At 42.0% G+C, this 27,560-nt stretch overlaps 1 protein-coding gene across 2 annotated transcripts in view; it reads left to right on the plus strand.

Annotated features, from left to right (window-relative positions):
• The window catches only part of PXDN (peroxidasin), a 165,026-nt gene that overhangs the window by 21,403 nt on the left and 116,063 nt on the right, over window positions 1–27,560 (plus strand). The window lies entirely within an intron of this gene.

Raw genomic sequence — 27,560 nt, forward strand, 5'->3', positions numbered from 1 at the left:
CAGCCTGGCGGGGAGGGGTGGTTGCCTCCTCTCCTTCCCCTCCCCTTGCTGTTTGTCCCCCTTCCTGCTCTCGTTATGGCGGGGGACGCAGCGGGGGAGACCCCTCGTGATGCTCCCACTGCCCCTCCTCCACCTGCCCCCATGTCCACTGCCTAAGCCTCTACCTCGGCTGCCGCTGCTGATCCACCTACCACCGCCCCTGCTGGGGCACTGTCTAACGCTTGCAGAATGCTATGGAACTGACTTCTGACGGTCAGCACGGGCGACCGGGACCGACTAGAGTTGCCTCTCACTCTGGCCGAGTTCTTGGAAGCCCTCCGTCACATGCCCACCAATAAATCTCCAGGCCTGGACGGGCTCACCGCGGAGTTCTACTGTGTGTTCTGGGACGTCCTTGGCCCAGACCTGGTCACTGTCTGGGCTGAGTCTTTGCAGAGCCGCCTGCCGCCCCCTCCGGCAAAATGGCACCCACCAATTATTCTGGCGCCCTAGGCAATTGCCTAGGCTGCCTAAATGGTAGCACCGGCCCTGCCTGCAGAGGTTCCTGTGTGGTGCAGGTAGTCCGGCGTGGAGCGTATTGGCACACACCTTCCTCCACCACTTCTGAGGTCTCCGATACGACCGGCAGCTCTTTTACCTCCATCCGAGAGGTCTTCCGCGAGACCTCTCTGGGCTGCCGGTCTTCTACCAAGACCTCCTCCGGACCTGGAAGATCTTTTCAACAACTAGGTCTGTGGTGGCCACCGTGGGGGCCGACCTCCTCTTGGAGCCCCTGCTACACAATCACCAGCTTCGTGTGCAGGTGGCGGAGTCCCCCGCTGTGCGCCAGAGGCTGGTCTTAGCGGGAGTCACCAGGGTCGGAGACCTACTGGACTCCGACCGGGGAGACTGGCTGGATCCCCTGATGCTCGCTTAGCGCATGGGGCTCTCCAGCCCTTGTACTCCCTGGCACGTACTTTAGGAAGTGAAGGCCACTTTACAGCCTGCTGCTTCGGCCTACCTCGACCGGGTCCTGCTAGAGGCCCGCTCCGCCCATCCTCCACCCCTGGCCCCGTGGACATTTTTATCGGGCCCCTACCCCGTGGACCCAATCGGCCCCCCTGCCGTTTCAACGCGAGCTGGCTGCATGATCTGCAGCCGGTTCTGTTCCAGACCGTGCCAAGGAAACATCTGTACACGCTCATGCGCCACCACACTCTTTACTACCTCACCCTTGCGTCCCGCCCCGATACCAAATGGCGGGACCTCTTGCCACCTCTTGAGGGTGAGAAGCCCCGGTGGACCAGCTTATACTCTGCCCTGGTCCCGAGGCCTGCCGGGGATGTCAGTTGGCGGCTCCTTCATGGGGTCGTTAGCACGGGTGTGTACTTGGCGCGGTTCACCTCGTCCCCAACAACTGTCCCTTTTGCGGTATGATGGAGACCCTGGCCCACATTTATTTGGAGTGCGCCCGATTGCAGCCCCTTTTCCGGCTCCTCTTGAATATCTTATTGCATTTTTGGTTGCACTTTTCCCCTCACCTTTTTATCTATGCACTCCCCATCCATGGCCCCACTAAGTCGCGAGATCTCCTTATCAACCTCCTCTTGGCCGTGGCCAAACTAGCCATCTATAAAACCAGGGAGAGGAGGTTGGACCTATGAGATTTCCTGCGACTGTGGGGCCTATTTTTGTTCCTCCATCCGTTCACGCATCCGGGCAGAGTTCCTCTGAGTGGTGTCCACTGGCTCCCTTGACGCCTTCGAGGAGCAGTGGGCGTTGTCCGGGGATCTCTGCTTGGTGTCCCCATTAGGTTCCCTTCCTTTAGCCCTATGACCTCACTCCCAATCCTGTTTTTTTCATTAGTTGTCCCACGAAATCATTTGGTGTCACAGACTTGTGGCTCCCCCCTTAGGTTGGGGGGAGATCCTTTAGAAGTGGGTGGGCTTTGCCTGCCCATCTCCTGAATGCCAATAGGACCAGACTCCAGTACCCCACTGGTTTGGGTCTGTCACAACATGTAGCTATTGATTCATACATTAACTAGTGTAATACGTATTAGCTAATTGCCATTCTCATTTCTATTCAATAAACTTTATAATAAAGCAGCCTTTCCAACTGAAGGTCTTTTCGGGTGGGGACTTTTTGTTTTGTGCTTGTACAGCGTCTAGCTCTGTGGAGTCCTGCCTCCTAAGTGTTACTGGAATACAAATAATATAATTATGTAACAGTTTTTATTTGCAAGGCAACTTAATTATTGTCAGTAATGATTTCAGAGGTATACGGCCTCTGTATCTGTGTGAAGAAGTATCTGTGCTCTAGTATCTATGTGAAGAAAAGAAACTTGCTTTCACATTCCAATAATATTCACAATCCAGAGACTCCAGACAATTCAGGCATTTCACAAAACAGTTTTCCATGAAGTTTCCTTCAGTTTTTTCTCTGGATTCTATTGGGAATGAGATTTCTAATACTATTAACATATGATCTCTATCTAACTTAACTTGCCTGTATATAATTATTGCTCACATGGTTTATATCCTGCTTATTTCTCTTCTACTCCTCCATACTCTTCCTTAGAAGTATGATTGAATATGTATCTGAACACTAATCCTAAATGTTCATCTGTCATAGAAATGAGAATGTATGTTTGTAAGATTATGTAAAGACAAAATATCTTTGATTTATTTATTGGCAGTTGAAATGGATTCTGGTTTTAAAAGTATCTTTATAACTTTGAAGACTATATTTAAAAATTCCGGTTCTTCCAGATGCTTTAATTTAAGAGGTATTAGACAAAACAAATGTGAGGGCATAGGGTGTGGTTTTTTTTGTTGTTTTTTAAATCTTTGTGTCCACTTACTGTATATCTGGAACAAGATCCGAAAATAAGTAGAAGCCTATTGCATCTGGTAAATGATTTTTCTATAGCAACCTGAACTTTGTGGCATTCATAGCATCTGTTGAAATTTAACTGGAAGCTAGAAGAGACACTTACTAACATTTTTTTTTTAAAAAAGGGAAAAATCCCTGTGACTAATACGTAGTTAAAAATAGATAAATACTTTCCAACTTCTACTTTTCCCTATAAGCAATTAATAGAGCTCTCACAGGAATATTGCATTAGCATGAACAGGAAGTAGGCCTGGGTGATCTTCAATGGAGTTGGCTGAATTTTTTCATGCACAATTTTCTCTTTGAAAAACATAGATTTGTCACTTGCTGCTGCAATAGTGGTGTTTCCACCATTCTCCTACTTCTCAAGTCTCCATTTTGAATCTTCCTCTAGCTCCAGTACCTATGAATCTGCAGCTGCTTGCAGCTTTCCCAGAAATTGCAGCACGAAACTGTCTTAATTCATATCAATTTCTGAGAAGGTTCCCAACAGCTGCAATAAATACTGCTAAGCAGGGCCGGCTCTAGCCATTTCGCTGCCCCAAGCAAGGTGGCACACCGCGGGGGGCGCTCTGCCGCTCGCCGGTCTCGCAGCTCCAGTGGATCTCCCGCAGTCGTGGCTGCAGAGGGTCCGCTGGTCCCGTGGCTCTGGTGGACCTCCCGCAGGCGTCCCTGCGGCTGCTCCACCAGAGCCGCGGGACCAGCGGACCCTCTGCAGGCACGCCTGCGGGAGGTCCACTGGAGCCGCCTGCCACCCTACCGGCAAGTGGCAGAGCAGCCCCCGCGGCATGCCGCCCCAAGCACGCAGTTGACGCACTGGAGCCTGGAGCCGGCCCTGCTGCTAAGTATCTTTTTGCAGTGTTGTAGGCCTGTTTGGTCCCAGGATGTGAAAGAGACAAGGGGGGTGAGTTAAAAACTTGTATTGATCCAATGTCTGTAGCTTGCCAGCACCAATAAAAGGTAAGTATCTGGTCAACTGTCATTCTCCTAGTACTTGGAAAAGCTCTGAGCAGCACCAAAGGCAACGGAGCTGTCTCCCTGCAGACTTTAGACAGCAGTGAAACAGTTTAATGTTCATTTCACATATGGAAGGTTATCTTGGGAACTTAAAGGGAAGGCACTTTGGATACAACTCTCTGGTGGCCTCCGGCAGCTCAATAGCTTTGTGGTGGGACAAACTAGCTGTAGCATCATCTTAAATGCCTTTGCCTGATTTTCCCTATGCAATTTTCATAGTTAATCATTACATCCTCACAGTTCTGTATCAGTGCAAATTAATCACTCAGAATTCTGGACGATATCTCATAATGCACGGTTCTTCCACTCTACTCCATGCTCTGTTTTTTCTCATGGTACATTATGGGATGCATACTTGGAACTATGGGACTTGGGATCAAATTAACCAACTCCCATTATTTCTTCCTGTCAGTGCATATTGTTTGCTTGCAAATGAAAGTGTAGGTGAATTTATTTTGAGACGTGTGTACTACCATATTTAATATTCGTACTGGAAAGAAATTCTGTTTATTCTCCAATACAAGTTTTTCAGTAGGTTAGAATGCATTTTTTGATTAAAATGTTATTTTTTGTAAAAAAAATTGATATTTCATAGCTGAGAAACTAATTAGGAGGGAATACTTTTCCTTATTACTGTTCTGAGTTTTAGATACTTGGCTACACATGATATTCACAACTACAATGCTTTTAGAAGGTCATCTACTTAATATGTTCTTGTTATAACATTTTCCCCAGATCTGGACCTTAGCGTCCAAAATATGAAAACCTCCAAGCTTAGTTACCAGCTTGGACCTGGTAAAGCTGCCACCAGCCAGGGATTTACAGTGCCTAGCTCACTGTGGTCTCCCCAAAACCTTCCCTGGGGGACCCCCAGACTCAGATTCCTTGAGTCTCACAACAAAGGGGAATAAACCATTTTCCTTTCCCCTCCAGGTGTTCCCCTACCTGGGTTCCTGGAGAGATATACAGCAGCAAGCTCCGTGAATTTAAACAGAGGGACTCCACCCTCCCTGTTTCCAGTTCTGGAAACACAAGTACTTCCCCCCCTCACCCAGAGGGTATGCAAAGTCAGGCTAGTAAATCTAACACAAAGAGATTTCCCCCTGACTTCTTCCTCCCACCAATTCCCTGGTGAGCTGCAGACTCAATTCCCTGGAGTCCCCACTAAAGAAAAACTCCAACAGGTCTTAAAAAGAAAACTTTATATAAAAAAGAAAGAAAAATACATAAAAATGGTCTCTCTGTATTAAGGTGACAAATACAGGGTCATTTGCTTAAAAGAAAAAAATGAATAAACAGCCTTATTCAAAAAGAATACAATTTAACACCTTCCAGCAACTACACCCATGTAAATACAAAGAAAACAATATAAACCTTATTGTCTTACTATCTTTGTACTTACAACTTGAAAATAGAAGATTAGAAAGCCAGGAGACAGACAGATCACTCTGAGAGCCGAGAGGGTCAGACACAAGACAAAGAACAAAGAACTCACCACCCAAAACTTCCCTCCACCCAGATTTGAAAAAGTTTTGTTTCCTGATTGGTCCTCTGGTCAGGTGTTTCAGGTTACTGGTGTTATCCCTTTACAGGTAAAAGAACATTAACCCTTAGCTATCTGTTTATGACAGTTCTGTTTCTGGGCAACTTCATGAGAAATCTTGTCTATTTCAGCATGGTATATTTAGTATATTAATGCTACTGTGTGCCCGTTTGATTCATTTAAAATACGTCTGTCCCTTGCTTTAGGCACAAATGCAACATTTTAATTACAAAACAGAGATTTCACCAGTCCCACAATTAAAGAACCCAGACACACCTAAAGTAAGGTGGTGTTTACACTATAGAGCTGACAGTGGCACAGCTGTTCTGATGCAGCTGTTCCACTGTAAGATCGCTCATGTAGCTGCTCTAGAGCTCTCCCATTGGCGTAATTAACCCACTCCCAATGAGTGGCGGTAGCTATGTTGGTGGGACCACTTATGCCACTGTAACTTATGTGACTCGGGGTGGAATATTCACAGCCATGAGGGACATACATTTTGCTGACATAAGTGGTTGTGTAGAAATGCCCTAAGACTGCCCTTAATCACTCAATATCTTATGCCCCCAGGGGAAGCACAAGAGAATAAACTGGCTTTGTAATTTGACATCCTGATCCATGGATTTGGTCTCTGTCAAATAAAGAGATGGAAGGAAGTGAATTCCACAGCTGAGGACCTTCTTGTGGTTTAAAACAGTGTAATTATTCAGATGGTCTTAATTGCCACAATATTGCATGAGGAGAGAGGCAGTCTCTGATAGCTAGGTCCCAAACCATTTATAGTATTCTAGGTATTCAAAATATTGACAACTCTAAATTATTTAAAAAAATTAATGTTGGTCCCATTTGCTCAATCTGTAATGTTAGATTTTTGGGTGTGTGTATTTTCACACACCTGCTTTTCTTAAGCACGTGTGTTCATGCTATGATATCTTGTTCTAAAGATGTTTTTAATAGCATTTTCTATTTTCTCTGCTTATTCCATTTTTATGAGAGATTAATCAAATATTAACCTGCACAAGATGTAATTGTATATGTGTGTGGTGTGTTAGGGGCATTTTTTTGTATTAGGAACACTGTCTAGTAGAGTAATAAGTACCCAAGTTAAATATGTTGTTTTTGTAGGATGTTCAGAAAACTGCTCTCAGTGCCCCAAGTTGTGTTTTCATTGACTTGAAGCAAGCTGGTTTTACCTCACTGATGATAACAGATGATGCCAGTGCACAAGGAACTTAACTGTTAATTTTAAGATTTGGGTGCCAAATGGAAAGAACTAAGTCAATAATGAAAATAACTGATAGTTTTTAAGCTGATGTTAACTGATGGAGAGTGAAACAAAGTATAAAAAAGTATTTGACAGGGTATATGTCAAGGCTGATTCCCCATTCTGGCACTTGAAGTGCAGAAGGTGGGCCCCCAAGGATTCTAAAAATTAATACTGGCCATTCCAGGCTGGTATTAAACTCTCAAGGTTGCAGTTTTTTTCTGGCCTTGGATTGGTAGATGCTGCCACCACATAAGTGCAGAACCCCTTTGAGAGCCCATGAAGGTGCAGCTGGGAATTCCTTCCTGTGGGGTACCCTCAAACCCTTTCACCTCCCATCCAGGGTAGAGCTGAGAAAGACAAGGGGAAAAAAAAAAGAAAAGAAAAGAAATCAGCTGTTGCCACCAGCTAATTAAACCAGATGTGCACAAATCTCTTAAGACACAAAAATCCAATTCTGTTTTTTAAAAAGGTAAATGTTATTAAGAAAGAAAGAAAATATATCTAGGAACTCAGGCTATTGCTAGATTTTAAAAGAGCAACTACAAGGATTAAGCATCAAGAATAGCTTTCTTGAGGTCCAGTTTAAAGGTTACAAGCAAAACAAAAGCACCTGGGGTTAGCACAGAGGAATCCACAAGCCATAACGAAATAAAAGGGATAAATCTAATCACGTCTTCCTAGACATTTCCTGATCTACTTACATATCTGGGCTTTTAAATGAGTAGTTGCTAGATACGATACTGATGATTTTTTCATACCTGGCCCAAGCTTCTTACCAAGCTGCTGCCCTATCCGCCTCTCCCCAGGAAAACAAACAGACAAAAAGGGAGTGTTTTTTCAATTTTAAAAGTTCTAGCCTTCCCATTGGCTCTTTTGGCCAGGTGCCCACTCTCTTCCTTTTACCTATGCATAGCAGACTTTAAACCATTTACAGTTAGAGCAATTAGAGAACAGCTACTAAGAGGATTTTATAGGTATTGGCTGGGTGGGTGTCTATAAAAAGGAGCTATTCCTCTCCCCCCCCACCATTTATCACAGAATATCATTTATATGGAAGAATGAACTTTGTGTATTGTCTTCTACCACTATGGTGTCATTTAAAAAAAAATTAACAGACAAAAGCATTTGTATGTGTACAACTGCTTCTTCCTGCTGTTTTATGTTTCCCTTCTTTGTTTACTGTAATAAAAGAATTACAGGAGATTATAATTTACTTTGAAACATGTAGTCTCCTATTTCTCTTTTGCTTGGATTCACAAGACTTGGATGACTACTTCCCCCTTTACCCACATTTTGTATATATAACCAGTTACTGGCTGAACAATGATGATACTATCTTGGCTTTGTTTGCTAGGAGAAGGAAGGTAGACAACTTAGACTAAATGAATTTGATAGCCTGAGGCTGTCAGTATGTAAAACGATTAACAACATATACAAGACTAGCAAAGTCTTCTTGGAAATGACAAACACAGCTATGGAATCTGTAACAGTCATGTTTTCCACTTGTCCTTGTGATTTTTTGTTAAGCAATTTAGACTTGCTTTTGCTGGGAAAAGGATGAGAAGAGATGTGTGAAGGGGAAAAAAGTTTCAAATATATCCTATAGTTTAGTCCTATTTTCTAACATGGAATGAAATGCTTTGGTTGTCAGTAATATCTTTCCAATGTGCAAAGCACTGTACAATATGATAAACAATAATACATCAATCTTTTGTTTCCTAAATGTAAATATGAATGTAGGATTTAAGGTAAATTGTTACATGATGAGAGAACTGTAGCTTTAAAGCTGTTATAGTAGAATTGTTTGTAAACTTTTATTATCAAGACAGACAAGGCAAGCATGACATGGTCTTTCTGTTGATCTCTTTTTATGTCCACATATCTTGTTGCCTTTCAGAAAGCACTCTGGAAGGCTATCTCATTGATCGCTCATTTCTGTTTTCAGGCAGACAGCGCTGCTGTTTGTGAGAGTGAGTTCTCTTTTCTAGAGCAGCAGCAGGAGCATGGAGAACTTTGCCTCAGTGTTGCTTCTCAACCACAAATGTAGCCCAGGGTGGGATTTAGTGGGAAAACATGTCCTTTTCTACTGTCCCTATTGTTAGAAATCTCGTCTGGGGGTGTAAGTCATTACATATCTATACCCTCTTTCATTTAGATAGGTAGTGTCCGCATAAAGATGGTACTAAGCATGTGAATAAGTGGGGGTTGCCATAGAATGCAGTCTGCTCTCCTGACACCCTTAGATGACATCATCACTGAATCTTCTCCTCCCTTGCCTTGTGGGGACAGAAGGAGCCATTACCAGGGTACTCTCTCTTGTGGAGATAAGAGTAGTTATACTCTGGGCATGTCTCACCTTGCCCAGGTAGAAGGAGTTGCTAACCAGAATGACCTGTGTGGAGGAAAGAAGACCTCCCGTCCTAGAGCTCCCCAAGCAAAGGAGATGTTCCCTCAGCTTCCTGTGCAAATCAAAGGAGCTCTAGTGTATGCCAGCCAGTCTTTTCCCTTCTTGTGCTGCTGAGTCTTTCACATCTGCTTAGTTCTTTCTTGGGGTGACCAAGCTGTGATGCAGTGGTACCTTCTAAGCAGGCATGGAGATTTTAACTGAGGTGAAACCTGTGAATGGCTGCTTCTCCTTGTGGGTTCTGGGACAGAGGTTTCTCCTCACTTCATCATTATTATTTATTTCTGGCAATACCCACAATTTCCAAATAGAAAAAAGGGTGTGACCTCTGCTCTAAGGAACTCATCATGTGGGAGAATCCTAGAGCGGCTCCACTGGACCCTATAAGATAGTTTGTCTCCTGAGAATAACTGCTATTGCCCCTTGCAGGAGGAGGTGTTATTCTGAGGATAGCCTCTTCTGCCCCATAAAAGGGGATGTCAGTAATAACAGAAGTTGGGTGGGAAAAGATAAATGCGATTGTAGGATTGGGATTCTTAGGCCTGGTTTACACTGGGGCGGTGGGGCGGGGAGATCGATATAAGATACGCAACTTCAGCTATGAGAATAGTGTAGCTGAAGTTGACGTATCTTAGATTGACTTAGATTGACTGACTTCGCGTCCTCATGGCGCGGGATCAACGGCCACCGCTTCCCCATCGACTCCGTTTCCACTTCTCACCCTAGTGGAGTGCCAGCTATCACCAGTTGATAACCTCCTATTTGTGGGGGAAATTATTGAAATTATGGTGGAGGGGCAACTCCAACAACATTTGATATCCTCCAGTTCTCTGCAAATGGTGTCAAGTGCTTGGGGCAGTGATCTGTTGTCAAGCTTCCTTGCCCTTTCAATACCATTGACCCTGGGGCTCTTTTTTATGTGACTGTGGACCCCTGGCTTAGATGGACAAAATCACCTTAAAATGGTTTCACAAATTCCTTTCAAAGTGTTCCTAGAAGGGTAGAGTTGGCTGATTGCTTCTCCCTAGGACTCTTGGGGTATGGTTACACTTGCAGCTGTGCAGCGCTGGGAGTTAAAACTGTCTTTGTACAGCTGTGTAGGGAAAGCGCTGCAGTGTGGCCACACTGACAGCTACCAGCACACTGTTGTGGCCGCATTTGCAGTGGTGTTGGGAGTGGTGCATTATTGGCCGCTATCCCAGCGTTCAAGTGGCTGCAACATGCTTTTCAAAAGAGGGGGGTGGGGTGGAGTGTGACAGGAAGCGTGGGGGGAGAGAGAGAATGGATTTTTGGAACTGACACTGTGTCAGCTCCCTGCCTTGCACGTTCCGACACCTTCCCCCACCCCTCTCTCATTCACTAAATGCAAATAGCCTTCTTTGTTTTTTTCCTCACAGACCAGATAAGTAGCTGCTCCGAAACGGACCCCCTCCCCCTCCGGCCCACCCCCCGTGCTGCTGTTCTCCTCAAGCAAACACTAGCTGTGGACATTCCAAAGGGATCGCCCTGCCTGCCTCATTCACAGCAAACAGGAGCTGTGTTTGCTTTTAGATAAGCAGCTCTGGGAGCCCTGAGTTCACAACAAAACAAACAGAGGCATCACAACAAAACAAAGAGCGTAATCTTTACTTAAAAGCATTATGGGAAGGTTCCGGAGGTCAGTTACAGCGTAGTAAGATGAGTTACTGTTTACACTGGCACCCCAGCACTGCAGCACCAGCGCTGTTCTCTTTATTCCTCTCGTTGAGGTGGAGTACATGCAGCATTGTAGCCAGGGAGATACAGCGCTGTATGTTCCTTGCCAGTGTGGACGGGGAATAAGTTATAGCACTGTAAAGCCACCACCAGCGCTGTAACTCTCAAGTGTAGCCAAGCCCTTGGCTGTTGAATCCTACAGACTTCAGTCCTGGTCATCCTTTTTGTGAAATATGTCTGGAATGTTGCTGGTGGAGATTAAGTATTACCACCTACAATGCCATCAATATACTGGTACTTCTCTCTCTCCCTTTTATTAAGAAGAGAAACATGAAGCTGGATATTTTGACAGTTGGATAGGAGGTGTTTGAGGCTTTTGGAACCCATGAGGAACTGTAGGAAAATTAGCTGGATAATTCTGTTATCTAGAATAATCTGCAGTGAGTTAGTTGAGTGTTAGAGAGACAAGGTGGGTGTCACCAAAAGTTTGTCATCATTTGGTTTCAGAGGAATTGATTGTTGAGATGAATAGGCACAGTTCACACTTCGTGTAGTGTTATTTCTTCAGGCTGCATGCAGACAGAAGTGCCTCTTTTAAAACTCTATTCACAATTTTTAGCTTTTTTTAAACTAGTCGTGAGAATTAGGGAAAAAAATGAAAACAAAAAAACTTGAAATCTTAGGTTTTGAAGTACAGTTTTGCTCAAGCAGTGGACTTCAGTTTCTGGCAATGCAAAATACAAGAAGTTATGGTTATATCTATGTAATGGTAGTGCTTCCATTTTTAAATCTAGTGAAGTAAATGTATATGACAGATAGCTTGTCTAACTACACTGGCAATTTACAGCGCAGCAACTTTCTCGTTCAGGGGGTGAAAAAAACAAGTTTCAGCGCTGTAAAGAGCCAGTGGAGGTGGGTTTTTTAGAGCGCTGGGAGAGTGCTGCACTGTGACCACACAAGCCGCGGCAGCACTTTAGTGTTGCCAGTGTAGACAAGCCCAGAGTCTTGGGCATCTGTAAATGGATATAACAACAGTTATCTAACTTTTCTATTTTATTATTGATCAATGAAATTGACCTGTGCTGTGTTAATTTCACTTGCACAGCTGATTGGAAAAGCTTGCAAGACAGTAGTGTCAGAAGCCCTGAAGCTAAGAAGATGACTGTGTCGATTTCCATTTGATTCAGATTTGGAATATTATCTTCTCTTGAAAACAGCAAACTATTATTATTTATTTTATTTTATTTTATTTATTAAAATTAACTTTTGCAGAAATTAATGACTTAGGTCTCTCCACATTCATCTGGAAAAGCATATTGTGAGTGGATTTTTACAGTCTGTAAATGCAAAAGGTACTGATTTAAAAAAAGAAGTGTGGAGAAACCAGCATGTATTTGTGCAAATTATAGTTTATTTGAATTAGGGCAGTGTTTCCCAAACTTGGGATGTGGCTTGTGCAGGGAAAGCCCCTGGTGGGCCGGGCCGGTTTGTTTACCTGCTGCGTCCGAAGATCTGTCCTATCACGGCTCCCGCTGGCCGTGGTTCCGCTGCTCCAGGCCAATGGGAGCTGCCGGAAATGGCGGCCAGTACGTCCCTCGGCCCATGCTGCTTCCAGCAGCTCCCATTGATCTGGAGCAGCGGAACTGCTGCTACTGGGAGCCGTGATTGGCTGGACCTTTGGATGCGGCAGGTAAACAAACCGGCCTGGCCTGCCAGGGGTTTTCCCTACACAAGTGGCATCCCAAGTCTGGGAAACACTGGAATAGGGGAATGTACTAATGAGTAATGCTGCACTGTTGGTAATTTTTATAAGCTATTTTGTAAAAAAGGGGAAAAAAGGATCACTGCTATGAAATGAGTTTGCATCCTGTGGTATTAGTTTCAGTTGTGGAAGAGTATTTTAAAGGCTTTACTATTCCCTTTTGTTATGAAATAATAGTTATTAAAATGAAAAATAAAATAAAATAAAATCTATTCATCAGTTAAAAATCCTCTTAGTTATTGATCCAAAATTGATAGTGGTTGTATTTTTATGTTCGGGTCTCTTTTATAGTTTGTGTTGTTTTTACTTATGAGAATTTAGGATGATTATGTTTTGATATAATCAAATACTAAAATATTTAATTGTTTAATGAAAGGACATCAATTACTGCTTTTAATGATTAGCCAGTGGGGAAGAAAATGAAATGCAAGGAGAATGAACATGCATTGTAGGTTTGATTCTAAAGAATCTCTGAAAATAAAATTTCAGGTTTAACATTTTAAAATGATTGTTTTTTAAATGTCCTTTTTTGGTCTTATATTCTAGAAGATTATAGGATTTTTCACAGAGGGTTATTATAAGTAGCTAATATTGTTGAGAATTCATTTTAAAAGAGTGACAAACTTATCCTGTTTGTTCAATGTGTCACATAAAAGTGTCACTTTTTTTTTAAACAGGGTAGTCATTAAAACAGCATTAATGTGCCATTGAAATCTTCCAGTTACTGCATTGACTTGATTATATAATCTCTTTTGTGCAATTTTCATGCTTTGTTATGTTTGAATGTTTTTGCTGTGCTGATGGTTGTTTTTCATTTCCTGCTGCAATGACCCTGAATAAAAAAGAATAAGAATAAAGTAGACATAAGCAATGTAGTCTTTTTGGCATTTGCAGATCTTTTGTTCTGCATTGAGAGACATAGTGGCTTGGCATTTATGCTGGAGGATTTTCCGTTGCTGGTAATTGGTCTTCAGCTGTTAGAAAAATATTTACTATTTCCTTAAAAATGTGTACCAATGACAGAGCGATGTATTTGCGAGAATTCCGAGAGTAGTGCTCATTGTTCTGAAGTACTCCTAGGAAACTAGAATGAATTACCAAAATATTTAATCAAGAAAAAAAATTATTTAATCACTTTATCTGTAGAATTTCTGTAATATAGGATATAAACTTACATCCCTCTCTCTTTAAAGGGGAAGAAAGTTTTCTAGAGATTTGCACTATTTTTCTTGACAAAGGAGTATAACCAGTTAGGACCAACTACATTTGATGAGTTGAAGGCATCACCAGTTATTGCTAACTGGATTTTCGTAAGTGTCATTACATGCTGATGGGAGGATACATTCATTACATTTCACATTCAACGTTTTTTCAGACCTCTGCTGTCATACAAGTTTGGGAGGAAAGTGCAATGATGATGAAAGGCCCACTTCTAATTTGATTAAAATCTGTCCGTTGAAAACAGTTTTGAGAAATATCATCATCCCTACCTATTCAAATAGAATCAAAGACCATGTTTCCTCCCTTCAACTTGCCAGATTAAAGCAATGAAGATTGTTTTACCATAGTATAATATTTATATCTACATATGGAGGAAAGATTTCATCTTTAAACAGGTGTCTAAGTAAAGATTTTGGATGGAACTTTCAAAACTATTTATCTGAGATCGTGGTCTCCATTACTATGTGTAGTATCTGATCTCCTTACAGTGGTTAATGTATTTATGGTAACAACACTTCTATAAGGTACCAAGTACTGATATATTTATTTGCACATGGGGCAACTAAATGACTTGCCCAAGGTCACAAATGACATATGTGGTGGAATGGGTAATTGAGCTTAGGTCTCCTATATCTAAAGATAGCACCTGAAACACTGGTCCATCCTTTCTCTCAAAGGAGCTAAAAATATGTAAATGATCAGGTGCCTAACTCCTATAGGTACCCTTAAAAATTATAAACTTCATTCTTTTTCACAGATAAATGTTGCAGATTATTCCTCATTTTGATGAAAAGTCACTACTGGAGTAAAAATGTCATGTTAGAAACACTGGTACATTGTACAAGTCTGGTGTTTGTGCATCCAAATTAACATGTTTTTCTTCAGTAAAAGCTATATAAATTATTTTTTGGATGGAAAAGAGCAGCATCTCACTTTGTATATACTGTAGTTTGCTGTTTTTAACGGGATAATATAACTTCTGTACTGCTAACCCTATGTAAGTTAATGTTGTTTTACCAATCTTACCTCTGATGCAGGCAACCTCATTGCATCCTCTGTAGATGACAGATGTTGTATTGAGACAATCTGGCAATGCTGCCTTACTCCCCTTTCCTGTGGAATTTAGTAATTTCCTTGCTTTTATTAATTTTTTTGTAGTGTTGTCATGACATATCTTTAATATTGTAATTTGTAGTCTGCCACATTTTAGACAGTACACTGAAAGAATTAGTGCAATTATTGCTTCAGAACAACTTCTGTAAAGTTTGCATTTGTCAGATGTTTATTTGCTGTGTTCAATGAGTTTTACTGATTGCATTCCGGTATTATAAAGCAAATAAGCAATGTATTTCCAGTATGGCTGGAAGAACTGTTGTGATGTAGGGGACTATTGAGCAATCACAGGGAGCCTGTGAAGTTTTGATGATGTGGAATTGAGGTTCTTTCATGTCACAAAACATAGGATTTCTATTTAAGTAAAATCCTTTATTGGAAAAATCTCAATGTCCTCTGTCTCCTCAATATGGTGTGAAACAGTAAAATAGCTAAATGCATTATTTTAAAATTTGCTTTGTAGCTGAAAGGAGTCTAGAATTTATAACAAAGAATTTTGTGTTGACCCTCCAGAAGTACTAAAGCACAGACAAAAGAGAGATTACACATTGTCTAAATCTTGGCATATGCATAAAGATAAATTCACCCTTAGGCAGTTTTTACTGCAAGAACAAAGAGGATGTCCAATGTAAACATAAGCTCCCTGATTTACTCAGTTTCAAGATTCTGCTGATATCATTATACGGAAAGTATGTTAGTGCATTCCAGCTGTTATGTCCAGAAACTGTTTCCCCATGTTCTGTGTTATAAAGCTCTTTACTAAATATTGTACCTAGCAAATGACTCCACTGGTTATAATATTTCTGGTTTTGATTTTATTCTTTCACTGTGTGATTGGTGTTAGTTATCTGAAGGATGATTAAAGCTGTTGTTTCCATCACTTAGCCAGGAAGCTGAGGCTTTTGATTTCAAGACTTCGGAGTAGCTTTCAGCTGCCCTTTCTCTTTTTTCTATGTTTTATTTGAAAGAATTCATTTGAAGAACAACTGCATGCAGTTTAAAGTGTGCTATTCATTAACTGATGAGAACACTATGTGTAATAACAACTTTCCTGATTCTTTACATTACCTTTCCATAAGAACATACCAAACTTGTTTCATGATAAATACCATACGTTTATCACCGTAAAGATTTTTGCTGAAGTCCTGATTCCTTGCAAATAATGTACTCATATATAAGTCACGTGTCATAGCAAATATATTTCATTATCTGTCAATAAATCAGCATGGCATAAGGCATCCTTTATTCATGTCAGTTAGAGTATCCAAATTTCTGATACTGAAGTTTTTTCTTGTTGTTTTTATTGATCTGAGAACTCCTTTCAGAGGATTTTTCTTGCTTGGCTGTATATAGCTTCCCTCCCACCATTCACCAGTCTGAACATTCAGGAGGCAAGCAGGGCCCAATAGAGAAAACAATTGATATGGTGAAGCCATGATGCTGGGGGACTATGTGATGTGGGGAGGAGGAGCTCTTTCTACTGTATCAGATAAGGGAATTGTGTATCTGTCTAGTGGAAAATTAGGGAACCTGGTTCCACAACTGTGTGGATCTACCAGCTAAACACAAACATGTCCAGTGTGGCTCCGCTTCCTGCCTGGGGAGGATTTGGTCTGTCATCCACTGCCCAAGTCCTATAGAACTCCCCTATATGGATGGTTTACATGGGATATTTTATGGGGCCAGGATTTGGCCAGTGGAACATATAGAGATGGATATGCACCAAGCAGTATTTAATACACATTTAATACAAATCCCGCATCTTGGCAGAGGGTAAATCTAAGTCAGTGGTTCTCAACCAGGGGTACATGTATCCTGGGGGTATGCACAGGCCTTCCAGTGGGTACATCAACTAATCTAGATATTTGCCTAGTTTTACAATAGGTTACATAAAAACCACTAGCGAAGTCAGTACAAATTAAAATGTCAGACAACAATGATTGGTTTATACTGTTCTATATTCTGTATACTGAAATGTAAGTACAATATTTATATTCCAATTTATTTTATAATTATATGGTAAAAATGAGAAGGTAAGACATTTTTCAGTAAATGTGCTGTGATACTTTTGTATGTTTATGTCTGATTTTGTAAGCAAGTAGTTTTTAAGTGAGGTGGAACATGGGGCACTCAAAACAAATCAAACTCCTGAAAGGGGTACAGTAGCCTGGAAAGGTTGAGAGCCACTGGACTAGATGACCCTTGCAGCCCCTTCTAACCCGATGATTTTCCTTTTCTTTTTGATTGCTTTAGAGATTTGCATTAGACTTACCATAACAATCAGAAAAGCAATGAGGAGTCTGGTGGAACCTTGTGGATACAGACTAACACCTGATACTTCATAACAATTAGATTCTTCTTTGAGTGCTTGCTCATGACCATTTCATTATAGGTGTGTGTGCTTGCCACATACACTGGTGCGAGAAGTTTTTCCCTCAGTGGTATCCATAGGGGACTGGCTCTGGCGCCCTCTGGAATGGCATGCAAATGCACCGGTATACGTGCACCACTAGCTCCCCCATCCCTCAGTTCCTTCTTACCACCAGTGACGATGCTGGAATGTCTCCCTTCCTCAGCAAGCTTTCCTATCCCAACTGTGCCTGGTAATGAGTTTGTTGTATATAGTTGTTAAAAGTTGTAGAGTTAATAGTTCCCTTAGTGTTAAGTTAGAAATAGTTAATTAGTCCCATATGGGACTTAGTCTAGGAACAGGGCATGACCCGATCCCCAGACTTCACGGCCTGTGACTTCTGCAAGGAACCTATGCAAGTCAGGGATCCCCACAGAAGCAGTCTGAAATGTTTAGGGGAAACCCACATAAGCGATAAGTGTTGCAAATGCAAGAGATTCAGGCCGTGAACCAAAAAGGCTCGGACATTCATCTCTCAGCATTCCTTATGGAGTCAGTCCTCCCACCAAACTCGGAGCTGATGAGATCAGACTCTGCTCCAAACACCACAGAGCCTCCTGGCAGAGTGTGCCGCTGGCACCAACCTGTGTCTGGCACCAACCTCTGACCAGCGCCGATCCCCATCTCCAGTAGGATGACCAAATGTCCCAATTTTATAGAGACAGTCCTGATTTTGGGGTCTTTTTCTTATATAGGCTCCTATTACCCCCCACTCCCATCTCAATTTTTCACACTTGCTGTCTGGTCACTCTAATCCCCGGTATTGGCTAAAAAGTAAGGAAGGGTGGGGAGAGGGCGTTCTCCTACATCCCATAAAGGGAGGGAGAGAGCTGGAGGAGAGAAAAGGTCTGCGTGGGGCAATTCTTCCCCTCGAGATGGTTGCCAGGTTCCAGCTCCTTTTTTTGGGCCCACTTCAGGGCCCACCCGCTAGGCCTTGATGAATGCTAGTGAGACATATGTTAGCCAGAGACTGAAAAGTATGTGTCAAACCAATGATTTCCAGGAGCAACACCCTGATTAGAAGCCCTGTTCTGCTCCTTCTCACCCTCAGCTAATGTAAAGGTGGAGGATGTTGGGATTCTTGCCAAGGAGCTGTACCTTTACCCTACCTCAGACTCCATCTTTTGGATTAGCCTCAAGTTAGTAAGTGTCTGCTACTTACTGATGGTTAACAGAATTTATCTCAAGTGATAGGGAGGTGGGGTTTTTGGTGCTTTCGTTCCAGAGCTCAATCTGTACTGGTATCCATTGTGCCTGAATGTCTGTGACCACAGTTCATCACAGAAAGAATGCAGATTCAAGGTTCCCATTGTACCAGCTTCTACATTTCACTATGAGCACTACCTTCTAGTAATCATATTAACATTATTCATTCTTTTATCTTACTTTGGTTAATCAAAAGAGTATTTAAAAACCAAGCACATGCAAACCCTGCAAAGAATATTTGGATTAATCTAGTTAAAGTAACACAATTATTAAAGTAAACCAAGTGCACTCTGTTGTACTTAATGAAATTCCAAGCCTTAATTTCCTCCCTTGTATACACATCTTCTAGACGATGTGTTTTCCAGTTACTGGAAGGCAGACTTGGATTTTTAAAAATCACAAAAAACAAACAAACAGAAACCCCTTACATCAAAAGAATGTTAAATGTAAATATTTTTAAAAGCAATTTCCTGATTACAGAATTAAATTATGTTAATTAAATTGAATAATACTACTGCCTGAGTATAAAAGTTTTGTTCTGACTAAAAAAGTCTCTTCACTAATAGAGATTACTGCTACTGGAGTGAAAGACGAAACAAAATATCTTTAACATGAGCCTTAACAGTTGTTTGGTTTTTAAATTCAGTCATTTGGTACCTGGAGAATTTATTGTGTAGCACAATAGTGTGGTGATATATTCCCCACCCACAGCCCTAATGTGATGTAATTTCCTGTGCCTTAAACAAGGCTTTATTTCTTTATTTAATCTTTTAGTTTTTAATTTAATCTTTCAGTAAAGGCCTGAGCCTCTATGTTCCCCTCCCTTACAGAATGAGATTATATAATTCGCTACTTTTTTACATGTAAAAGAATTTTTCTTTTGCTTAAATAGTAGAGCCCTGGCTCTAAATAGGAGGTCCCAGGCTCCCTGCCTGCTAAGACTGGAATCTGTGTGGCCTCAGGTTTGTTATGTTTCTCTCCAAGGGCCACCTCTATGCATTCAGATAAACAGAACTAGCAATGTCATCTGATGATTACGAATAATCACCGTACTGCACCGGGATGGGGGACAGGGACGGGATGAGGGCGTTGTGGAACTGACACATCTTCTGGGAATGTGAGGCTGAAGCCTTTAAAAGGTGGAATCCCGGGAACTGGAAGCCCTTTTTCCATGCAGCAAGCAAGGCAACACCCACCCTCCCACCCACCCACCCTTGAGGTGCAAATATTGGGTTGGTTTAGGTCCTGCTGTGGGCATTGCACTAGTTGCTCCTTTGTAGAGGGTCTGGGAAGGAATTTTTCTGTCATCACCATATTGGCTTTGGTGGAGTGGGATTTTTTTTTGCCTTTCCCACAGCAGGTGTTAGGGAGGACCTATATGGGAGGAGAAAAGTGGTTAGGCTCCCTGTTGCAATTTATTTTGCAAGTGTGGGGCAGATGTCCAGTGCAGATACTCCATAGGGAAGGCATCCAGTGACCAGATAAATGTCCTGGTAAGAGACTTAAAAGAGATGCTGGTTAATGGAACAGGGCTGGGGGTTTGATATTGCAGAGAGCCAACTCCCTCCCTTTCTTATGGCTCATCTTAAGCCTACTATGACGGGGAGAGAGGTGGATGGTAAGGTCCAAGTTATGGGCTGACTGGGGGACCAGGATGGAAAATGAAAGGGGGCTGGTGGAAACCCTGGGTAGCTATTTGAATGAACATGGCTTTGTCTGCACTGTACACTTACTTATCCACCAGGTAGTCCAAGACATCTAATAATAAAGTTGCAGCCTGATTAAATCCATATCATGTCTCTTGTCCTTCTTTCGGTATAGCCAGGCATTGCTACCTTGCCGTTCTGGAATATGAGAACTGTAGAAGTATTTCTGCTGACAGTAGATTTTGAATTTCAGGGCAGAGGGCGAGTGGTTGTGTGGCATGGTCTCAGGTCTGGAATTCACTCTCCATTTGTGATAGAATCAGTCTGTTGATCTGGAGGCAAGGTACATCTCTTTACGTAGCTTTTAACTCCAGGTGGTTAGTTCTTATGGTTTTGTTTAGATACATTGGTCTGCTAATCCAGTGGCTCTCAACCTTTCCAGACTACTGTACCCTTTTCAGGAGTCTGATACGTCTTGTGTACTCCAACATTTCACCTCATTTACAAGCTACTTTCTTACAAAATCAAACATAAAAATACAAAAGTGTCAGTCCGCTATTACTGAAAAATTGTGTACCTTCTCTTCCTTTTTTACCATATAATTATAAAATAAATAAATTGGAATATTAATATTGGAATACTTACATTTCAATTTATAGTGTATAAAGCAGTATAAACAAGTCATTGTCTGTCTGAAATGTTAGTTGGTACTGACTTTACTAGTGGTTTTTATGTAGCCTGTTGTAAAACTAGGCAAATATCTAGCTGACTTAATGTACCTCCTGGAAGACCTCTGTGTACCCCCAGGAGTGTGCACAGCCCTGGTTGAAAATCACTGTGCTAATCATTAGGCATGGAAACTGCTGATTATTAGAGTCAACATATTGCAACAGTGACTGATGCTGTATATAAATCGTAAATGCTCTTGGAGGCCTCACAGTTGGCACACTTTTATTCTTAAGATGATAAATATCAGGAGGAAGTCTTCCTTTCCCTTGAAGCATGCTAATAATTTTAAAGACTGTAACTTGCTCCATCATGGTAGGGTTCCCTCTTAACTTATAGTTGCATAATTTTACATAGTCAATGACAGCTTGAGCATTGCGATACATTGTACATTCTAGAACTTCAAGAACTGACCATCAACCACTGGGGTATTAGATCACATTTGTTGGTAATATCTACACAATGCTCTCTAATATACGCTTAGAGGTTTGCATTTAATTTGGCCAGGAAAAATATTATTAAAAGGTTTTATATTTTAAAATTATATTTCCACAGTGTTGCCCTTAGAAAAGACTCAAACCTAAACAGTGACAGATGAACTTGCTTTTTCCAAGAAGCGAAATTTACAAGAACATATTTTCCTGTCACCAGTGTCAAAACTAACTAGAGCGCAGCTTTTCTGTTTTGCTGTCCAACACACACTGCTGTTTTTTAAAAAAAAACTGTTAATATTTTAAAACATCATAAAAAAATGAAAATGGAAGTAGAATTTCAGTCAATGATTAAAAAATACAAGATGCATATTTACTTTTTTTCCACCTGAACTGATGGGTTTTCTTTTATTTAGGAACTTTTATCACTCAGATATAGATTTATCCAAATTACATGCACATATTGGAGCATAGAATGCAGACTAAGCAGTCTCCTATGTGACTCTCTGAACACTGCATTTATACTTGTGTTATACTATAGGGGCTTGATCTTGCAGAGTTCCGAGTGCCTTCAACTTCTACAGAAGTCAGTGAGATTTAAGGCTGCTCAGTATCTTTAATGGTCAGGCTCTAGAAGAGGAGAGAGGGAGACAGAAGAAAACAAAACAGATTGCTGGCTGAGAGGTTTTAGTTTGGGGCAACAGGGAAAGATCGAGGGTGGGTTTCACATAGGAGGCTTTGAAGGGTTTGTTGCAGTAACTTTTTTTCTAATACATGGCAATGGGGATGGACTGTAGTTTAGACAAAGAAGACATTTTGTATCCTTTTGGGGTACTATTCTTTGTATCTGATTTTGTAGTGGAAGACTCTAATGCTTATTTTTCAGAAAAATATAATTATTGCAAAATTAATATATATACCTGACCAACCAAAATGGCATTAAATGCATTTATAAAAGACAACTTCTGTAACATACAACATTACAGACTTTACATGTTGAATTCTTTTCATTATTTAATTTATAATGAAGGACAGAAAATTGGAACTGGTTGCTGAGCTTGCCAAATTCTACTAGAAAAATTTCATGTTTGACAGTTGGCTTTGGCTGATGATTTAAAGGTCCAGAGCCTTCAGTGTGAGTGTTTGTTTTGTGTGTGTGTGTGTATTTTGCAGTAGTTGAAGATTAGTGATCAATGGCTCCATGTCTAGTTGGCAGTCGTTATCAAGCGGAGTGTGCCAAGGGTCGGTCCTGGGGCTGGTTTTGTTCAATATTTTTATTAATGATCTGGAGGATGGCAGGACTGCACCCTCGGCAAGTTTGCAGATGACACTAAACTGGGAGGAGTGGTAGATACACTGGAGGGTAGGGATAGGATACAAAGGGATCTAGACAAATTAGAGAATTGGGCCAAAAGAAATCTGATGAGGTTCAGCAGGGACATGTGCACAGTCCTGCTTTTAGGATGGAAGAATCCCATGCACTGCTTGTCATAAACAGATAGCTAAGGGTTAATGTCTCTTTCCCCTGGAAAGGGGTAACAAAACACACCTGACCAGAGGACCAATCAGGAAACAAGACTTTTTCAAGTCTGGGTGGAGGGAAGTTTGGGTTTGAGTTCTTTGTTCTTTGTCTTGTGTCTGACCCTCTCGGCTCTGAGAGTGATCTTTCTGTCTCCTGCCTTTCTAATCTTCTGTTTCCCAGTTGTAAGTACAAAGAGATAAGACAGTAGGTTTATATTGTTTGTTTTTTGTATTTACATGTGTGTAGTTGCTGGAATGTGTTAAATTGTATTCTTTGTGGATAAGGCTGTTTATTCATATTTCTTTTAAGCAATTGACCCTGTATTTGTCACCTTAATACAGGGAGACCATTTTTATGTATTTTTCTTTCTTCTAATAAAGCTTTCTTTTTTAGACCTGCTGGAGTTTTTCTTTAGTGGTAATTCCAGGGAATTAAGTTTGCAACTCACCAGGGAATTGGTGGGAGGAAGAAGTCAGGGGGAAAATCTCTTTGTGTTAGATTTACTAAGCCTGACTTTGCATACCCTCTGGGTGAAGAGGGAAGTACTTGTGTTTCCAGGACTGGAAACGGGGAGGGTGGAGCCCCTCTGTTTAGATTCATGGAGCTTGCTTCTGTGTATCTCTCCAGGAACCCAGGGAGGGAACATCTGGAAGGGAGGGGGGGGAATGGTTTATTCCCCTTTGTTGTAAGACTCAAGGAATTTGGGTCTTTGGGGTCCCCAGGGAAGGTTTTTGGGGGGACCAGAGTGCCCCAAAACACTCTAATTTTTTGGGTGGTGGCAGCTTTACCAGGTCCAAGCTGGTAACTAAGCTTGGAGGTTTTCATGCTAACACCCATATTTTGGACGCTAAGGTCCAAATCTGGGAAATATGTTATGACACTGCTACAGACTAGGGACCAAATTGCTAGTCAGCAGTTCTGCAGAGAAGGACATAGGGGTTGCAGTGGACGAGAAGCTGGATATGAGTCGACAGTGTGCCCTTGTTGCCAAGATGGCTAATGGCTTTTTGGGCTGTATAAGTAGGGGCATTGCCAGCAGATCAAGGGAGGTGATCATTCCCCTCTATTTGGCATTGGTGAGGCCTCATCTGGAGTACTGTGTCCAGTTTTGGGCCCCACACTACAAGAAGGAAAAATTGGAAAGAGTGCAGCGGAGGGCAACAAAAATGATTAGGGGGCTGGAGCACATGACTTATGAGGAGAGGCTCAGGGAACTGGGATCACCACCCCCCTAGGAAATCCATTCCGGTGCTTCACCATCCTCTTAGTGAAATAATGTTTCCTAATATCCACTGAAATTTCAGACCATTTCTTCTTGTTCTGTCATCTGCCACCACTGAGAACAGCTGAGCTCCATCCTCTTTGGAAACCCTCTTCTGCTAGTTGAAAGCAGCTATCAAATCCCCCCCCCCCCCACTCTTCTGCAGACTAAATAACCCGACTTCCCTCAGCATCTCTTCGTAAGTCATGTGCCCCAGCCCCTTAATCATGTTCATTGCCCTCTGCTGGACTCTCTCTAATTTGTCCACATTCTTTCTCTAGTGGGGCACCCAAAACTGGATGCAGTACTCCAGATGTGGCCTCACCAGTGCTGAACAGAGGGGAATAATCACTTCCCTTGATCTGCTGGCAAAGCTCCTACTAATGCAGCCCAATATGCTGTTTTCCTTCTTGGCAACAAGGGCACACTGCTGACTCATATCCAGTTTCTCATCCACTGTAATTCCCAGGTCCTTTTCTGCAGAACTGTATGGTCATAATTTTTAATGAAACATAATTCCATGAAGATGCCAGAAGAATCTGACTGTAAAGAAATTTTAGGCACTGTAAGATGCACCGTGATTTGTTTGTCATGGCACTTTCTGAAAACTACTGAACAGAATGAAAGAAGTTGCCATGCTTTTCTGCTTGACTTGTTGTTCAGTCTTGCAGAAATTAATATGCAGATAGAAACTATAGCAGTAGCTAGGGTAAACAATCTTAACACATCAAATAATGTGTATTTATGGTGGTCAAGATTACCTATCCATAGTTATCACAGTGGTATTTGAGTTACTACATTAAGGGCTTGCTCCTGCATTGTGCTGAGTGCTCTGGTACTGATTCAGAGGGTTAAATGCTTACCTAACATGTTTAAATTAACCACATACTTGCTTGCTGGATGAGGGTTGAACGCTGATTCCTAATTTCCCATTCTAAATATAGATCATTGTGTTTGTTTTGGGTAAATGTTGACTTTGGTCACAGGTGCTTCTTTTAAAGGGATAAAGTGACCCAGAAGCCCAGGAGCCTAAATCCCATTGACCAACAGTGGGACTTAAGCACTTTTCAAATTTTACTCAAAATTAAAAGCATTGAAAGTACGGTGTTATTTTTACCTAAATTACAATGAAATAATATATTTTGCAAAAAAAAAAAAATAAAAATGGAATTATTGTATGTGTAACACACTGGTGAGTGTGTTTTACAAGTCCCTTTCTGTGCCAATACACAGAGTGTATGGACCTGTTAAAGCTATAACTAAGGAATTTTGGCTGTTTAGCACAAGCTGTTTAGCACTTGGCTGTTTACCTTTGGAGGTCCCTGGATAAATCCTCGGAGTGTCTGATGTTAGTGGGAATTTATTCTGGGATTTAAACACTTGCAGGTCTCAGGATGAGCTTCCTTTTGTCAAAGGAAGTATGATCTAATGGTCAGTCAGTTTATGTTTTATGTCTGCCTGATCAACAAAAGATGTGAGTGCTTCAGCTCTCATCAGAGATCTTTAGCTGAAGCTGTAGCAGCGTGTGCCTTTAGCTCTAGAGATCACTCATTCAGTTTCTGGTGAAGATGGCAGCGGTTATGTACACATGCAATTTAACTAGAACGTGTCTGTATGGAATGTCTTGAGATAAAGATAACATTTTATGTTATGTTCCTGGCATATAAACAGATACAAACAGATAAATTAGATAAAAATATAAAATACTCTTGCTGGAAGTTTGCAATGTGATGCTACTTTATTTCTTGGACACCAGCAACGTAACACACAGCAACCCAAAACAGAGACAAAGTAGGCTGCTCCCTAAAACAGAGAGGCACAACTCATCCTACCTTATTATGGGCTGTCTGCAGACTGACTCTGCTTAGCTGAGTAAAAACTGAGTAAGAATTTAAGGATTTGGTTCATGAAAAATAAGGGTTTGAGCTAGGGTGGGCAAACTTTTTGTCCCGAGGGCCACATCCGGGAATAGAAATTGTATGGCGGTCATAAATGCTCACAAAATTGGGGTTGGGGTGTGGGAGGGGGTGAGGCCTCTGTTTGGGGTGTGGGATCTGGTGTGGGTCCAGAAATGAGAAGTTCAGGATGCGGGAGGGGGCTCTAGGCTGGGGTGGTGGATGGGGTGCCGGGGGGCGGTGAGGACTCCAGCTGGGGATGAGGGCTTTGTGATGGGTCTGGGGTTGAGAGGTTTGGGGTGCAGGAGGGTGCTTCGGGGTGGGATCAAGGGGTTTGGAAGGTGGGAGGGGGATCAGGACTGGGGCAGGGGTTTGGGGCATGAGAGGATGAGGTGATGCAGGCTTTGGGTGGTGCTTACCTCAAGCGGCTCCCAGAAGCAGCGGCATGTCCCTTCTCCAGCTCCTACATGGAGATGCGGCCAGGCAGCTCTGCACACTGTCCTGTCCGCAGGCACCGCCCCTGCAACTCCCATTGGCTGTGGTTCCCGGCCAATGAGAGATGTGGGGGTGGCACTTGGGGCGGGCAGCATGCAGAGCAGAGCCCCTTGTCTGCTCCTATTCATAGGAGCCAGAGGAGGGCCATTCTGCTGCTTCCAGGAGCCGTGCGGAGCAGCTTCTGACCCTGCTCCTCAGCTGGAGTGCCCCAGTGCTGGCAAGTCCCAGACCCCACTCTCCAGTGGGAACTCGAGGGCCAGATTAAAACGGCTGGCAGGCTGGATTCAGTCCACGTGCCGTAGTTTTCCCACCCCTGGCTTAAGCATACCCTTTGCAAAAGACTTTGGGCTAAGCTATGCCTTCGATTATGTACAATCTCAGTCAATGCAATAGGATGGGTGTAGCAGACGGCTGAATGTGGCTTTTCTGTTCTGTGATTTTTCCCGATTAGTTTAAGACCTAGCTCGGGGATTTGATATCTAAAATAATTAAAATGTTATATATATTTTTCAACTGAGGTGATTGTTTTGATTCAAGGAGTGAGATGATTGTGATGTATGTATTTATATGATATCTTTTAATAGGTGGATTGAAGCTATTAATTGTCAGAGCAGAAAAACAATAGTGTGACCTACACCACCACAAATTCCATCTCCTTCTTAGTCTTTCCCTTTTTGTTTGCATGGTGAAGCTTGATGGCAACACAGCTTACTGGGAGCAGACTCTTCTTTCCATGCTCTTGCGTGAGACTAAATGGCAAAATGTAGGCTCCAGAAACACTTAACCGTCAGCATGGTTCTTTTCTCTTTGATATTCTCTTTATATTATACTTTATACTCCAATAATTTAAATAAAACATCATTTATTAAAAACAGAGAAAATGGGATTAAAACAAAAACAGCTTGTTTAATGTAATTATAGTTACACTTTTCATAAGCTACACTAGATAAGTCATTTTCATCTTTGTTGTTGGGGGATAAATAAGATGTGAATAGTTTACGTCTCTTGAAACAATCCCCTTGCTGGCCAGACTGGCAGCCTCTCTGGCTGTCCTTATACCAACTCTTCTTTT

This window comes from Gopherus evgoodei, chromosome 3 (genome assembly GCF_007399415.2).
Source record: "Gopherus evgoodei ecotype Sinaloan lineage chromosome 3, rGopEvg1_v1.p, whole genome shotgun sequence".
NCBI lineage: Eukaryota > Metazoa > Chordata > Testudines > Testudinidae > Gopherus > Gopherus evgoodei.